This window comes from Schistocerca piceifrons, chromosome 5 (genome assembly GCF_021461385.2).
Source record: "Schistocerca piceifrons isolate TAMUIC-IGC-003096 chromosome 5, iqSchPice1.1, whole genome shotgun sequence".
Lineage (NCBI taxonomy): Eukaryota > Metazoa > Arthropoda > Insecta > Orthoptera > Acrididae > Schistocerca > Schistocerca piceifrons.
The window spans coordinates 191,346,062-191,364,714 of NC_060142.1; the positions used below are offsets into that span (position 1 = coordinate 191,346,062).

Genomic DNA, 18,653 nt, shown 5'->3' on the forward strand with positions numbered 1-18,653 from the left:
GGGAGGAAACGGATGGTATCTTTCATATACGAGGGTAGGTTGCAGGTAAAAGGCTGAAGGTGTTGGTCTATGAGTGCACAGATACTTTTAGTTAGGGACGCAGTAACTGCCCATAATGGGGTGTCCTGGATGGTTGGGCTTATGGACTATAGGAAGCTTGTAGAAAATAGGAGTGAGGAGAGTGGTAGAGGTGAGGAGAGAGATGTGCTCTGGGGAGAGGTTCAGGGATGGGCCTAAGGATTTGAGGAGAGACTGGAGATCCTGTCAGATTTCTAGAATGGGCTCAATGTAGCAGGGTTTGTAGATGGATGAATCTGACAGCTTGTAGAGTTCTTCTGCCAGGTAATCCTTGCTGATCAAAATAACAGAGGTGGAGCCTTTATCAGCAGGTAGGATTATAAGGTCAGGATCAGTTTTAAGGTGGTGGATTGCAGTTCTTACTGTGGATGTAAAGCTAGTTTGCATGTTGAGGGATTTGGGGAATGATGGTGAGCTAAGGTTTGAAGTTAAGAAATTCTGGAAAGTTGACAGAGGGTGATTTGGGGCAGTGGATCACGGTTAGATGAAGGAGTGAACTGAGTCAGGCAGAGTTCAATATTGGTCTTTGGCTGAGTCCGACTGATTAGATCGAGGGCGAAAAAGGGTTTCCATTGTAGGAACCGGGAGAAGAAGATAAGGTCTTTAACAACTCCTGCATGATTGAATTAGAGAGTGGGGCAAAAAGGTGAGGTCTTTGGAAAGGATTGTTACTTCTGAAAGGTTAAAGCTTTTGAAAGAAAAGTTAATGGATGTGTTTTGGGTCTACTTAGGCTCTGGATTCTGTATGATGATGGGAGGGAGTTTTTGAGGGTGGGGTAAATGTAGTAGGTATGTGAGGTGGGGTTTGTTGTGGTTTGTCATCTATGAGGGAATTTGGGGGAGGTTGTTATAGAGAGGGTGGATAGTGGTAGTACAAGACGGGAGTAAGAAGTGAACAGGGTGGAGAGTTTTTTGAGGTGGTATTGTGCATGTTGCTCTAGTTCCTAGAGAGCAAGTGTGTCTATGTGTGGTATGCAATCCAGGAATTTTATAGAGGCAGAGGAGGTACTGCAAGGAGGTTTTGGCCTAACTGATACATTTTTGTAGGGCTGTGTTGGTTGGGGTTAAGGATTGGCAGAATCTGAACAGATGGAGATAATTGTGGAAGGAAGGGTGGCAACCAGAGATGGGTAATTTGACAATAATGTCATCTGGAGGGAATCCATGAGCCAAGCAGGAACAGTATGTGGGAATGGGTTCTGGCTAGGGATACAGAAACTTTTATGTATTGACACAGGTGGAAAGAGCAAGGCTCCATGGTGGAGGATAAAAACAAGTAAAAATATGTAATTATGATAGAAATACATCTGAAAACAATTGCAAAAATACACCCAAACGCATGGGAATAAATCACAAAAGGGACGAATCAGATGAAGTAATGGGAAACAAAATGAAACTCCTCCTGCCAACCGCTCTTGCCTCACGGCTCACATCGCTGTAATAGACCTAGATGCATGTCCCACCACCACCCATTCCAGTCCGGTCACAAGTGTCACCTATCCCATTAAAGGCATGGCTGCCTGCGAAACTAGTCACGGAATCTACAAGCTAAGCTTCAACCACTGTGCTGCATTCCGCTTAGGCATGACAACCAACAAGCTGTGTGTCCGTAAGAATGGCCACAACAAACCGTGGCCAAGAAACACCTGGACCATCCTGTTACCCAGCATACCATCCAACACAACCTTCATTTCAATGACTTCTTCACAGTCTGTGCCATCTGGATCCTCACACTAGCTTTTCTGAAATGCATAGATGGGAACTCTCCCAGCAATAGATACTACTACACCGTAACCTTCCTGCCCTCAACCTACGTTAGTCATTGTCCTTACCCATCTAGCCTCTTTGCTGCTCCCATTCCTGCACTACATAGCCCTCTAGTCCACTGAAGTACACACAGTACTTTCATTTCTCTCCTTACCCGTGCCCCCCCCTCCCCCCCCCCCCCCCCCCCCCGCCACCTAGCTGCCATACTGCCCTACCTCTCTCCACCTTGTCCTTGTATCCTGCCACATGCAGTGCTCTACCATCCATTACCCATACCCTACTATCCCCCCTCCCCTCTCCTCTCTGCCAGCCCAGCCTCCTCCTAACCCCCACCACCCTGTTGATTCTTCCATCATGTACTGCTGCTTGCAGTCTAGCCTTAGCAGCTGGAGAGTGTGGTCTAAGTGTGTGAGATGCATTTGTGTGTGTGTGTGTGTGTGTGTGTGTTTTATCTATTTCAGATGGCCTTGTTGGCTCAATCTCATTTTCTGACAGCCTTTTCACTGTACCTATCTGCGACTCACCATCTTTGGTATTTGTTGAGCAGCAGCTACCCTTTTCTTAATACTGAGACATTTTATATCACCGTGTGTGTGCTTTAAAAAAAAAATTAGTTGGAGCACTGCACACCTTTTTTGTACTAAAGACAACCTTAATGTGGAGTGATAAATGTGTCATTTTTCCTTCTGGTATTGTAATTTTGTACATCAGTGTTCCTTCTGAACTGCTGTGGATTATTTATTAGGGTCATTGCAAAAGTCATGGCAACTATTTTTAGTCTCAAAAATGGTAACAAATTAAAAAATTCTAAGATATGCAAATGAAATGTTAGTTCGTAAGTAGACATTACATGTATGGAGATGGATGAACATACACACTGCCATAAAGATACCACAAGGAAAAAAGAAGGAAAACAATGCAAATGTGTTTTACTGTCAGCTGCAACAATACACAACATCACATTACAAACTGCCTGCATTACATGGTATCAGGAGTCTCCCCAAAAATCCACTGTCGTGTGTCATGTCACTAGATGGCAGTCCTTTCCAGAAGAAAGAAGAATGAAGAGAGACCACAGTGTGAGCTAAACAGCCATTCAAGATGGATGTTACCCGACTTGAACAGTGTTCTTACGTAAATATTGTAGGTCACCATGGAAGGGATGCATGACAATGCCACAAGGAGCTTGAGGAAGCAGTAGGAAATGCTGCTCTACTGTACCAAATAGTTGCTTGGTGGGCAGATGCATTCAGGCATGGCAGAGATGCAACGGCCAACATGCACTGACCCAGGTGGCCTCTCAGTGTGTGGACAGACTGTGCTCACACCCAGGTGCACTGTACTTCTTTCACACTTTCCTGTAACGACACCTATGACAAGCTATTAGGGAGAAACATTGTGAACATCTACAGGATGCATTAATTCTTCAGAGGAACGTGAGAGCCAATACAGCAGAGTGTGTGTGGAATCTGCTCATGAGATGAAAAAGGGAAATACTGAAGCATCCACCATACTGGCCTGACGTATCATCTTATGATTATGACTTCATACCAAAATTGAAAGAGTCACTGCATGGAACACACTTTCAAACATGTGAAGACATCGCTGCAGAAGTGATGTGAGATATCCGACAATTGACTCTTGGTGAGGTCATGGGTATTTGGTGCCTTTCACATTATTGGCAGCGTGTGATGGATTCATTGGAAGACTATTTCGAGGGACTCTAAGATATCACAGGATCTTGATCCTATCTTGTACTAATGTGTACTGTCACAATTGAGAGTAAAATATGTTTGAAATGACAAAATTTTTGTTTGTCTTTTTTCTTGTGCTATATCTTTATGGTGTTTGTTCATCCATCTCCCTACATGTAATGTTTACATATGAACAAACCTTCCATTTGTGTATTTCAGAATTTTTTAATTCATTAGCATTTTCAAGGCAAAAAATAGTTGCCATGACTTCTGCAATGACCCTTGTATAACAAACTTTATATAACAAATTTTATCAGGGAATAAACATGCTATGAAGCAGTAGTCAAAATGCCCAACTCCTTAAACAGATGGTTGTTACAGCATGTCATCTACATAGTAGTCAGAAGAATTTGCTTAAACAGTTATTAATTTTGAAACACTTTACTGAGACTAGTAGTGGCGCATGTCCTGTACTTACTATGTAAGGGTTACACACTGCTACTTGTGGAAAAGCAATTCTTTTAAAAAGTTAAAAACTCTCTAAGCCAACTCTTCCACTACTTTGCAGATGACATGCTATAAAACCATAAAAAGCCATAAATGTAACTGTAAGCTGACCTGTACAAATCCATTTTCACAATTAATGTAATTTCAAGTGCGCAATCATAACAAAATAAAAAAATGCATGTTACAGTTATTGCACTTAAAAATGGAAAAGTAACTGTGACCTTTGTACAGTAATATTACAGAAATAAATTGAGACCCTCAAAGGATGATACCTAAGTGTCAAACATGTTTGGGTAAATAGAAAATAAAATACACAGTGTTTCATAGAGGGCGATGTTTAAAAACCCAACTTTAATTTACAACATGGTAAAAACTTCATTCGAAGCTTCCAACCCTTGGAAGATGATATACCCTTTACACTTTCGTTGTATGGGCTCACTTGGCATTATGATATAGACTCCATCTAGTACGTAAAAACAAGAGACAAGCATCTCTACACACATCCAATCCAAAGCTCTTCATAATTCCCTTTCATACATCCTAGCCCTCTGCCCTTCTTGATGCACTCCAACCCTTCCCTTCTACTACTACTACTACTACTACTACTACTACTACCACCACCACCACCACCACCACCACTAACACCCACTAACACTACTTCCCTTTCCTACTTCATTTTCACTCTTCTTCTTCCCCCTTCACTTTGTCCTTTGTCTTCTGCTGTCATAAAACTTCCCCCACCCACAATGGCACCCAGGGCTCCTCCCCAGCTGCAACACTCTGAACACCCTACTTATTCCTATGCCTGTATGGAAGAGCTGGGTCTGACTACATGCCACAAAAGACACAAGATAAACGTGCTAGGACATTACATTTTACAAATAAATAAAGCAAGAGGAAGTTCTTCAAAAGACTCTTCTTTAACAAAACCATGTTACGTACACTTCAGTGAAGACAGTGGGCTTATACAAGTGTATATAGCGTATTAAGCACACACATTAAAGTTCAGAAGGAACAAAAAAAAAAAAAAAGATTAGGAGTCAGTTAAGCTATAACACATTATGTAAAGATATGTCATCCATTGATGGGTATATTTTTAGGTACAGTATAATGTCTTAGCCAGTCAAGATGTGAATGACAGTAGTGAAGCAATAATAATCATTAGCTAAAAACATGGAGTGTGGTCACCATGAGCACTGCTTTACCTCATGTGGTCTTGCGTCAATACTATTATTTATAATATCCCGAAGGACATTTCTTCACTCCTCCAGGACAGCAATCTTCGAATCAGTAACCATTCTACAAAGTACTAATTTTTCAGCAGAATACCTTTCAAGTAGTTCCAGATACGTTCAATATATTCTGACTATGTAAATTTTATAACTTTTGGACCTTCTATTTGTGTCAGATCTATGTGAAGTTAAATAAACAGAAAATAGCATTTAGGTAGGACTACAACAGATTTGTCTGATCTTCCTTGGCAATGGAAATTTTCATGAAACATTTTTAGCAATATGTTACGAAGAAACATAACGAAACACTTCAAGCTCACTAATTTACAGTGCATAGAAATTTCTGCAGATTGCCACTCCAATCATTTGACAGGGTACAATTTCTCCTCCTTTTCAATATGAAGTCACATATATTGAAGAGTTCAATAAGTCTTCATTGTGTTGCAATGGGCTTGCAGTTTTGTAAGACAGCCATAAAAATGGCCAGCACTCAAAGAGAGGCAAAGTTTATGCAGCCAGCTGTCAAAGTTTTAAAGTTTGCGTATAGTTTGAAATATAGATAACACACTCATGTGTGGCCAGAGAGCCATGTACAAACAGATAAATATTTTTAAATAGTACCCAGCCAAAGTTTCCTTTACTGCTGAGAAGAAGTGTTCAGAATTATATCTGAAATGATTTTTTATAATAAACCAAATAAGCTGTATAAGAAAATCATTTACGCAGGCAGTTGCAAAAGATACTTACCATGCACTGGTGATTGCTAGTTAACATTCCTAACTTTTTATCAAACATTGGCACAGAGACAGATGCACAAGGGCAGCTGCTACATGAGCAACCTCTATAAAGTATTGTGCCCTCTTTGAATATTGCTCCATCTGTGGCACACAGGCATATGTGTAATGTTGATACTACCTGCGCACTCTTTGTTGGAATGTGTGCTCTATTATCAGAATGCATGCTCATAGAGTTGATATTCAGACATCAAAATTAATAATTAATCAATTGTTGTTAGACATGTCATTATAACAACAAAAACAACCAATTACTGATAAAATTATTTAATTGGATAGATAAAAAATCTACTCACCAAGTGGCAGCAGAACATACACATAAAACATGGTTGTGATTGGCAAGATTTCGGAGCCAGTGGCTCTTTCTTCAGGCAGAAGGGTTGAAGGAAGGAAGAAGAGTAAAGAAAAAACTGGAGAGGTCTAGGAAAAGGGGTAGATTTTGGAAAAGTCACCCAGAACCGCGGGTCAGGGGAGACTTACCGTACGGGATGAGAGACTGTTGCTGGGGTCTGCATCGGATGAAATTTGAAAACCTGATAGCTTAAAGATGCAAGACAGGGTAATATGCAAGACAGAGATTGCTACTAAAACATCATGCATGAGTTAATAAGAGTGAGTACTGCAAAATATGTGCAAAATAGACCCTAAAGGCATCGACACAGCTACACTAGGAAACAAGGTTGAGTTTGTGCACAAAGCTAAGGGAATGTTTTGAAAGAGAAGGTGAGTGCTTCCTCAACAAAATTTTAAATTGTGATGGAACTTGGGTTCACTATTATGAGCCAGAATAAAAAAGACAAAGCATGGAGTGGAAGCACACCAACTCACCTGTCAAGAAAAAATTCAAAACCCAAGCATCAGCAGGAAAAGTCATGTTGTCAGTGTTTTGGGATGCTGAAGGTCCAGTTTTTTGTGATTACCTCGAAGAGCAGTTTACAATGAACAGCCAATACTACTCAGATTTGCTTTTAAATAAAGTGAAGCCAGGTATCAGAGAGAGACAACGTGGATCTCAGAGGAGAGGTGTGATTCTCCAGCAAGACAATGCACATCCTCATATTGCTCAATTAACCTGTGAAACCAGCAGCAAAATGGGCTGGGAAGTACTGCCTCATTCCCCTTATAGTCCTGAGTCAGCACCTAGTGACCTCCATTTGTTTCGCTCACTGAAGGAGGCATGACATGGGAAGAGCTTCCAGGACGAGGAGGACATGAAAAAGTTTGTGGGGAAATTGGTTCAAACATGGAGATAATGAGTTCCTTGCAGTCGGAATAAAAAAGCTTGCAGCCCATTGGACCAAGTGCATAAATGTTCAAGGGGATTATGTTAAAAAATAGAAAAAGTATTGTTTTGTAAAAATAAATGCTTTTTTTCTCCTGACCAAATTGTATCTTTAATTATTGAATGACCCTTGTAGTTGTTGGTAAGTATAAAGTTGATTCAGGTAATTAGGAAGGATATCACACATTTGGAATCAGGTGGGTACTGACTGTGGAAGTGTTCAGCAGCAGACAGACTATGTACATGGGGATGTTAGTATTGAGAAGGCGGCCTCAATGGTGATAAGCGAGATGTGTGGTGGGAGTGGGATGGGCAAGGATTTCAAACGATCTAGGAAATTGTTGGTATCTTTGACATACGAGGGCAGCTTTTGTACTATGGGTTGCAGGTGTTGATCAACTACTACCCTTTTTCCTAGACCTCTCCAGTCCTTTTCCTTCCCCTTCAATCCTTCTGCCTCAAGAAGGAGCCACTGACTCCGAAAGCTTGCCAATCACAACAGTCTTCTATGTGTGTGTTCTGTCACCACTTGGTGAGTAGATTTGTCATCTATCCAATTAAATAATTTTAGACATGTCATTAGTTATAAACTGTTTTCTTTCTGAACAAATTAAAGAAATCACCGGGTCCCACATGCTATCCAGCTGAAAGCCACTACCACAATTAATTAGATCTTCCACCAACTGTATTTCCATCGATTCCTCGTCACGGCAAAATGTCTGTGACAGAAAAATCTATGGAATGGCCTGTGGGGATACAATTCTTGGCTGGGTTACATTATGTGGGTGTGCTGATCGTGTTTAAGGGGGCACATATACAACATTGCTGTCCTTTCAAAAAAAAAAAAAAAAAAAAAAAAAAAAAAAAAAAAAAAAAAAAAAAAAAAAAACATTTAGGCCATCCTTTCAAAAAAAACCTTATAAAGTCCAAAGTTTTCAAGACAATGTAACTAAATCTGGCACAGTTGTTAACAATGTTATATGAATACATGTCTTCATGCTTGTTGAAGTTATACGTTTTTAATTATAAACAACTGAAAATTTTTCAACAAGGTGAGAATACAAACGTTTCTTTTTTGAAAAATCTGTCAGAATGAAATTAATTTATTTTAGTACATAGTTTGATATAGCATTATTACAAATACCTGTGGAACAGAATATTGGTATCTTCTTTCACTAGATTTTTACAGCTCTTGAAATTATGTGGGTGTGCTGATCGTGTTTAAGGGGGCACATATACAACATTGCTGTCCTTTAAAAAAAAAAAAAAAAAAAAAAAAAAAAGAAACATATTTAGGCCATCCTTTCAAAAAAAACCTTATAAAGTCCAAAGTTTTCAAGACAATGTAATTAAATCTGGCACAGTTGTTAACAATGTTCTATGAATACATGTCTTCATGCTTGTTGAAGTTATACGTTTTTAATTATAAACAACTGAAAATTTTTCAACAAGGTGAGAATACAAATGTTCCTTTTTTGAAAAATCTGTCAGAATGAAATTAATTTATTTTAGTATATAGTTTGATATAGCATTATTACAAATACCTGTGGAACAGAATATTGGTATCTTCTTTCACTAGATTTTTACAGCTCTTGAAATTTCCATGAAAAAATGTACCAAATCTTAGGGCTTTTCTCTTACATAAATGCCTTAATATTGTAGTAAATGAAAATTCTTCCCACAGAATTTTTCCAGTACTGACTAATTGCATGCCAAATTTAAGTACTATAATGTCAGAGGTTTGTGAGAAAAGGTACATATAGTTGCCAATATGTAAGGTCTGAGAAATCTGAATCAGAGATTTGACAGTGTTTGTATTAGGCCTTAGCTTATCTGGGTGAACAAGTGCAAATCATATGCAGTCTTCTCTTCATCCTCTTTTCTTACCTTGTTCTCCTAGATTTACCTGATTTTCAAACTGAGTAACAATAATGTAAGCAGCATCAATTCCCCTACTACCAATTTCCTTTAATATCGACAGTGTGAAAGCTGCTAGATCAATCCTAGGCTCTGTAGAGCCCATAGTCTGCCAAGATTCACACAGTTAATAACTAAATACGCATCATATGCTGCAACTGCATCGGCAGTTATGAAAACTAATGCTGTCTTGTGGCATGGTTTTCCTATCAGAGACTTGTAATTTTTATTAGGATTTTGAGTTTTTCCATGCATGTACTTTTGTAGAAATTCTGGATCTGCTAAACGCCAAAATATTCCCCACACTGTGACTGCATACAAGTGGAAGAAAACACCCCAGGAAAAATAATATGAGGTAATAACAGAACAACAAACGTGCTTGACCCAATGCAAGCTTTTTTTAATTATTATTTTTATGACAGGAGTGGAATTCAGGAACTGAAGTATCAATACCATGTAATAAATGAAGATCCAATAAAAAAAAATTTCAGAATTTTTGTCACTTCATACATCCTTCACCCACTGTGCACATTGTCTGACCAATACAGGCTTTAACAACAAAGTAGGAAAAGATAGAATGCTACTTACCATAAAGAAGACAGATTAAGTTGCAGACAGGCTCATGTAAAAGATACTTACACAAAGCTTTTGGCCACAGGCTTCATCAGTGAAAGAGGAACAAAGAGCTACACCATTCATATACAAAAGCAAGCACACCTCACACACACGACAACCAACACCGGCAGGACAGGCCCAAATGCAACTACCACGTGGGATGGCAGAAGCAATCTGGAAGGGCACAGAAGACAAAGGGATAGTTGTGTATGGAAGTAGGAACAGAGGGATGCTGTTTAGGAGAGTGTGCACACACTAGAATACCAACAAGTGCAGCGTCAGGAGGTTTTGGGGCTGGGAGGTGCAGAAACAAAGGAGTGAAAAGGAGAGGAGCGAGGAAAGATGGATGGGTGCGTTGGCAGATAGTGGCTACTAAAGAGGCTGGGAGACAAGAGTGAGGAGGAGATGATAAGACACATGGGTGAAAACTGTTGGGTGGGGGGTGTGGGGACAGTATGTTACTGTAGGTTGAGGCTGGGATAATTACAGGAGCAGAAAATGAGGAAAGATGGGTGGGTGCATTGGCAGATAGTGGCTACTAAAGAGGCTGGGAGACAAGAGTGAGGAGGAGATGATAAGACACATGGGTGAAAACTGTTGGGTGGAGGGTGTGGGGACAGTATGTTACTGTAGGTTGAGGCTGGGATAATTACAGGAGCAGAAAATTTGTTGCAAGGATAACTCCCACCTTCACAGTTCAGAAAAGCTGGTGGTGGAGAGAAGGATCGATATGGCTCTGATAGGGAAGCAGCTATATCAAAATCAAGCATGTTACGCTCAGCTGCACGTTGTGCACAGGGTTGTCTTCTTTGCTCTTGGCCACAGTTTGGCTGTGGCCTTTCATCCTGGTGAACAACTGGTTGGTTGTCATACCAATATAGAAAGCTGTACAATAGTTGCAACAGAGCTGGTAAATAACATGGCTGCTCTCATATGTGGCCAGGCCCCTCATAGGGTAGGATGAACCTTTGATAATACTGGAATAGGAATTGGGCATGTCTTGCATCTGGGTCTTCCACAGAGTTATGATCCTTGTGGCAAGTGCTTGGGATAGGACGTGGGGCAGGCATGGATTATGATGATGTGGTGGCTGGGTGGGTGATGGAACACCACTTTAGGAACGGTATGACAGCTATCAAAATGCAGGTGCTGTTGGTGGTTGGTGGGTTAACATGGACAAAGGTACGGATGGAGCCATCAGAGAGGAGGAGGTCAACATTGAGGATCGTGGCACACTGGGTTAGGGAGGACCAGGTGAAGCGGATGGGAGAGGTGTTGAGATTGTGAATGAATGAAGGTAGAGTGTCTTGGCCTTGAGTTCACATCATCATGATATCATCAACGAACCCAAACCAGATTAAGGGGTTTGGCATTTTGGGAGTCTATGCAGGTCTCCTCTAGATGACTCATAAACAGCTTGGCACAGGAAGGTGCCATCAGAGAGCCCATGACTGTGCTGCAGATTTCCTGTTCTGCAAGGATTGTTCTGTATGAATCTTACTCATATCACCCAGCCAATTACAGATGATCTCTCTAGATGTGTGCACACTGAGGAGGTTAATACTCCTTGTTGGTGTATAGTAAATATGAACCTAATACATTTGAGAGTATTGTGGTGATATGACAGATGATTAAGAAGAAGAAGAAACATACGGTTCATGCAAGACGGAGCTCCAGATGGAAGGAGTTCAAAACATTTCATGTACATCACTTCTGCTAGCAATTCTGTAGTAATGTTGTAGGGTTTGGATTCCATGGTAAGAATATATCAGAAAGAGAGAAACTGTCATAGAACATAAACACAAATTCCTAAGGTACACTGTTTTGCACTTAAACATGCTATAATGTTAAAGCAGTGTGGTTTCCGATATTTTAGGTGTGTGGAATGTAACACTGTTAATATTCCTATGCAGGAAATATATTTCCAACATTTTCCATATTCCTCCTACAGTCCCATACTATTCCCACATATAAGAATTTTACTGCCCCAAGCAGACATGTAAGCCACACTTCAATTCCCCCTCAGTTTTACAGATTTTATGTAATTTCTATTCACGTGATCAAGATTTCACTTCTAGCCATGTACTCTAAATTTGCTTGTAAATGTAGTACAGCTGTCAACACATCACAACTGAACTATTTTTCTGTACATGTATGTGTATCGGTTTCATGTGGGGGGGGGGGGGGGGGGGGCATAGCACAGTGTAGATTCATAGATTCTGATTAGGACTGAGATAGAGCTTATAGTTGGATCCACAACACATTTTGACCAGGATAGGGTTCAGAGGTGGATCCAACATGCGTTGCAGCCAGGATAGGGTTCTAAAGTGAATCCACCCACAATATGTCCAGGACAGTGTCTGAAGGTGAATTCACCAGCAGTGCATCTCCTTCAAAGCATAAGTAGGTTTGGGTTAGGATTAAGATATACAATGTGGATGAGAAATGAGATAGTGGGTCTGGAGTCTGAAGGATTGGGAAAGGAGTGTTCAATGCTGGAATGACCATGGGCATGAGGGATGTTGGTGTATATGGTGGTGGAGTCAACAGTGACGAGTAGCGATCCGGGACGTTAAGGGGTGGGGATGGTGAAGAGTCAGTGAAGGAAGTGGCCGACATCTCTGATGTGGGAGGCTAGATTATTGGCAATTGGTTGGAGGCGTTGGTCAACGAGGGCTGAAATTCTTTCAACAAGAAAACAATAACCAGCCAGGGTTGTTGGGTTTGCAGATTTTGGGGAGCATGTAGAAGACGGGTGTGCAGGATGCCATAGGGGTGAGGAGTCAAATGGATTCATGGGAGAGGTTCTGGAAAGGGTCTAAGGCTAAAGCCTAAAGCAGGAATTGGAGATTGTGTTGGACTTCTGCAATTGGATCACTCTGGCAAAATTTATAGGTGGAGGAATCTGATAAATGGTGGAGGCCTTCCGCCATGTAGTCACTGCGAATCATAACAACAGTGGTGGAACCTTTTGTCTGCAGGCAAGATGATTAAGTCAGGATTTGTTTTGAGGTTGCATATGGCAAGTTTTTCTTCTGCTGAAAGGTAGCTATTCTGAGTAAGGGACCTGGGAAAGGAGGTAAGGAATTCCTGGAAGGTTATCAGGGAGTGGTTATATGGGAAGGGGGGAGGGGTGGATCATGGTTGGATAGTGTCATGAACTGGGCGAGGTAGGGTTCAAAATTGGAATTACGTTTGTTTTGGTTGGAGGGATTGGCGGCAAAGAAGTGCTTCCACTGCAGGGATCAGGAGAAGGAGAATAGGTCTTTGATAAGTCCCACATGGTTAAATTTGGGTTTGGGGCTAATGGTAAGGCCTTTCAATAGGACTGAAACACTGTGGAGCTGAGGGTTTTGGTGGAAAGGTTATCAACGGTGTTACAGGAATGTTTTAGCTCTGGATTTGTTGGAGTGCTGGGAGTATTAGGAGATGTGGCAAGTTGAAAAGATCAGCTAGGTAGGGTTTAGCTGCTATGAGGGATGGTGAGGAGGAATACTGTGGGTAGGATAGGGGTTGGATAGTGGTGCCCTCAGGCAGTATGATAGCAAGTTGGGTAACTTAGGGAGGTGGTGTCTGGAAATGTTCCTCCAGGTGCTGGAGAGGGAGGGGCTCAGTTTCAGAGATGTGATGTATGGAGCAGGAATTGCACAGTAGTAGCATCCTGCAAAGGGAGCAGAGGTGAATTGGGGTGCCCATGCCATGGAGATATGTTTTTGTTATACCAGGTTTATGAGGGCCAGGTGCTGGCATAATCTGAAAAGGTGAAGTTCATAGTGAAAGGAGGGGTGGGATCCAGAGAAAGGAATTTTTATGGCTAGGCCATCTGGGGGAATTCCATGGTTTACATCTATATCTTCATCTACATAGATACTCCGCAAGCCACATATGGTGCATGTTGGAGGGTATCCTGTACCACTACTAGTCATTTCCTTTTCTGTTCCACTCACAAATAGAGCGAGGGAAAAATGCCTCTCTATATTCCTCCGTATGAGCCCTAATTCTCGTATCTTATCTTCATGGTCATTATGCGCAATGTATGTTGGTGGCAGAAGAATCATTCAGCAGTCAGCTTGAAATGCTGGTTTTCTAAATTTTCTCAACAGAGCTTCTCGAAAAGAACATTGCCTTCTCTCAATGGATTCCCATCTGAGTTCCCGAAGCCTCTCCGTAGCACTTACATACTGGTAACAAATCTAGCAGGCTGACTCTGAATTGCTTCCATCTCTTCTGGTACAGATTCCAAACACTCAAGCAGTACTCAAGAATAGATCACACCAGCATCTTGTATGCAATCTCCTTTACAGGTAATCCACTCTTTCCTAAGATTCTCCCAATAAATTGAAATCGACCATTCACAATTGACCATTAGTGAGGGTGAATTTTTGCCAAGGAAAGTGCCTGAACTGGTTCAAAAAGATGGAGCAGCCTGCTTGTGTGTGTCTCTCTGTTTCTCTTTTGTTGATGAAGGTTGTGATCAAAAGCTTCGTATAAGTGTCTTTTGATTGCGCCTGTCTCTGCAACTTAATGTGCCTTCTTTGCGCTAAGTAGCAATCTATCTTTTCCTAATTGTTGACGTTTCTACATGGAGTTTCCATTGTTCAGTGTAGACTTTGCCACACTAGCAAGGTACTCTGTAGTTTTCAGCTCCCCACAATTCCAAATCGTCATATACTGAACCAAGAAGAGCACAAGTCTTTGTAGGCAGGAGTAAGATTACTTTGACATAATGTTTCCTTAAAAATTGTGGCTAATTTCAATGAAATACTGCCAACATATGGGAGGAATGGTCGGGACTTAAGCAGCTCCGTATCCTCTTGATCATGTGGGTTGGTTCTGTTTCGATGTGAAGAGTATTCATTATCTTTGAACACACATTGTAGATGTTCTAGCTCCTTTTGCAAGGCTGTCTCTATCAGACACAACTCGTGGCTGGTGCACAAGTGTTCAAATGACATCCCTATTTTTTGATGAGTGGTGGCAGCTGGACCTCTGCAAATACAAGTCTGTGTGTGTGGGCTTACGGTAAATGGAATTCCCCAATGATCCATGCACTTTCCGACTGAGCAAGTTTTCCAGAACAGCAGGAAGCCACCCTTCTCCACTTCCATTGTAAATTTTATAATGTCATGGATAGAATTCAGGTACTGCACAACACATGACAGTTCTTCTTCACTGTGCGGCCACACTACAGAAGTATCACCTACATATAGCCAGAAAATTTAAGTTCAGCCAAACCAAGTGCCCTCTCCTCATAGTCTTCCATAAGAAAGTTAGCTACCAGAAGGGAGAGAAACTATCCATGGCAACACTCAATTTGCTCAAAATATTCAATGTTGAATTCGAACCTGCGACCGTAGCAGTCGTGCGTTTCCAGACTGAAGTGCCTAGAACCACTCGGCCACAGCAGCCAGCATACTGGCTTTGAATTTACTGCTGATGAGTGACAATGAATGTAGGAGAGGGACCCTAGTGGAGAGTGAGATGACATGGTAGCTTGTTGAGTCAAAGTGACTTCAGTCTGTTAATAGTCACAGGAGTTGCAAATATGACACAGGCATTTGCTCACAAAAGATCTGAGTACAGATGCAAGATATCTAGCTAAGTCATACACTGGATCACTGATATTGCTCACAATAGTACATAACGGAAGACCTTCTTTGTGTTTCTTTATAGACCATATAACCATGGTGGAACAGAACTGTGAGGTATTAATCTTTACGTAACTTCTTTTGGAAGGGAAGAAGAATTCAACAATGCTGATATTTGGCATTCTACTCTCTCTGTGGGGTCTTTCTCAATCTTCTGGTACATTGGTTTACTCAACAAGCTATGACCACCATGTAAGGATCATGTCGTAGCTTGCGTAGTGTGGCTCTTTCCATGGAGGAAACATTACTCTTTCGAGGTGAAGCCCTCATAAGTACATGCCATGTTCCACATCTTAATTCTTCTGACTGGGAAGAAGTCTGATATCTTCAACAGTACTAATAAAATCCGTTAAGGGCAAGGTTCTAGGCATATGTGTGAAGATCGAGCCATCATTTATTACAGAATCAGTTGAAATACATTTGGTGGAAGATCTTATTAATCATGATAGCGGCTTTCAATTGGATAAGGCGTGAGACCCAGTGATTTCTTGAATTTGTTCAGAATGGAAACATTTTATTACTAATGGTACATAAAGTGACAGTCAATTTTATTAATTTTGACATCTGAATTTCAACTCAGTGAGCATGCATTCTCACAGAGTGTGCCTGTAGTATTACCATTACGCATGTGCACCACAGATAGAGCAATATTTGAAGAGGCTGAAATTTGATAGAGGCTGCTCATCTAGGAGCTGCCTTTGTGCATACATCTCCATGACAATTTTTAGAATAAAGTTAGCGATTGTGAACTGGCAATCTCCAGTGCAAAACATTTATCTGAAGATGGCGGAATGGTTGCCAGGCAAAATATCATGTCTAGTTGTCCATGTAATCTGGCTTCAATCCCAGAACTTCATACAATAGTCTTATGCTGGGAAAATTTCAAGAATCACATCAGATACCTCTTCACTGTGGAGATGGCGTCACACATCCAGAGGTTGGATAAGTTATGTAACAAGCCAGAAAGATTGTTACATTCTTTGTGTTTTTTAATGAAGTGCCAGGACAACGGCTTCAATCCAAAGTTTGCCAGAGTGACACATTTTATCAAGACTGCCACTGCAAAGTTCATCACACGTAAGGCAAGCTGTGAACTGGATACCATTTCAAACCAGCTGTTTTATCTGCACGTAGAGAATGCTTCCAACATCCCATCTCTCTCTTGGGAATGTGACAACAGCATGGATTGGGCAAAATCAGACGGTTCTAAAAGGAGTCTGCTACAAGACAAACTTCCAAGTTTGCCAAACCATCAGCAATGTTACGACAAGAAGATGATTTTTGACACTGCATGGTCAGTTTTATGAATAAGGTTTTGGGCTATGTGACACTGTCATGGCTTGGGAAACACTTGAACTTCGCGCCTATGCCTAGATCCTTGCCTTTAATTGATTTTATTAGTGCTGTTGAAGAGCATATCAGAACTCTTCCCAGTGGCGCAGCAGAAGAAATAAGATGTGAAACAAGGCACACACTTTGTCTTTCCAGTGAATAAGGGAAACTCCACTGTGCTGTTGTTACACACAATCTATGACCAGACTATTTATAGCTTGTTAAGTGAATCAAAGTAAAGGGAGATTGATAAAGACCATACAGAGAGAGTGGAAAGAAAAATGCTAGTCTTGTTGAATTCATCTTCCAATCCACAAGAGTTGTGAAGAGATTAAGATGTCACAGCACTTTTCCAACATGGATTATATATGTTCTTCCAGTGATACATAAAGAAGGTCTTCCATTACGTCCTATTGTGAGCAATATCAGTACTCCAACACATGACTTAGCTACACATCTTGCGTCTATACCGAGACGTTTTGTGGGTAAGCGCTCCCATCATAGTTGCAACTCAGGTGACTTTGTTAATAGACTAATGTCATTTTGACTAAACAAGTCAGACTTATTAGTAAGCTATGATGACATCTCATTTTTCACTGGATCCTCTCTTGCATTCGTTGTCACTCATCAGCAGTAAGTTTAAAGCCACTATAACAGTGCTATTTTATCATGTCCTATCCTCAACCAACTTTTTATTCAATAGTGAATATTTTGAGCAAATTGATAGTGTTGTAATGGACAGTCCTCTCTCCTCTCTGGTGGCAAACTTTCTTATGGAAGACGATGAGGAGAGGGCACTTGATTTGGCTGAGGATTTGTAGATGATACTTTTGTAGTGTGGCTCCACAGTGAAGAAGAACTGCCACTCTTTTTGTAGCATATGCAGTCTAACTGCAAGAATATAAAATTTACAATGGAAGCAGAGAAGGCTGTCTGCCATTTCCAGACATCTTGGTCTGCTGGAAAGCGGATGGATCACTGTTTACCATAAACTCATATATGCAGGCCTGTATCTGCAAGTGTCCAGCTGCCACTACCCATCATAAACTATGGGCAACCTTCGAACATTGATGCATCAGCCACATGTCTTGTCTGATGGAGATAACCTTGCAAAGAAGATGGAACATCTACAATCTATGTTCAAAGATAATAGATATTCTCCACACCAGATCAGCACAGCTTTAAGGAAGAAGAAATTTGACCACTCATACAATCAAAGGGAGAATGAGTGGTTCAAGAAAATAGTATTCCTCACATATGTTGGCAATATTTTGTCAAAATTAGACAGAATCTTAGGAGACATTACATCAAAGTAATATTTCACCCACCCACAAAGTCTTGTGCTCTTCTCGGATCACTAAAGGACAATCTGGGATTGCGAAAGGTTGGAATGTACACAATACCTTGCCATTGTGGCAAAGCCTACACTGGTCAGATAATACACACAGAATATGAAATATGCATTGAAAATGATCATTACACTTGTCTTTCACAGCCCAATAAGTCAGCCATGGCCGAGCACTGTATATACACAGGACATTCCATGAATTTTCTGTCATGGATAGCTTGGCCTTGATGAGATCTTTCTGTGATTCAATTATTAAGGAACTGGTAAAAATATGTTTGGCACAGAAGGTCTTATTAATTGTAGTGGCAGCTGTCTGCTGAATAAGGCATGGGACTCAATGTTTTCTTTAATTTCTTCAGAGAAAAAGGATGACTAATGAAATGTTAATTTCATTAATTTTGACATCTGAATTTCAACTTGGTGAGCACGCATTCAGACA

At 40.8% G+C, this 18,653-nt stretch overlaps 1 protein-coding gene across 2 annotated transcripts in view; it reads right to left on the reverse strand.

Moving 5' to 3' along the window:
• Positions 1-18,653, reverse strand: part of LOC124798168 (WD repeat-containing protein 89) — a 275,773-nt gene that overhangs the window by 42,084 nt on the left and 215,036 nt on the right. The window lies entirely within an intron of this gene.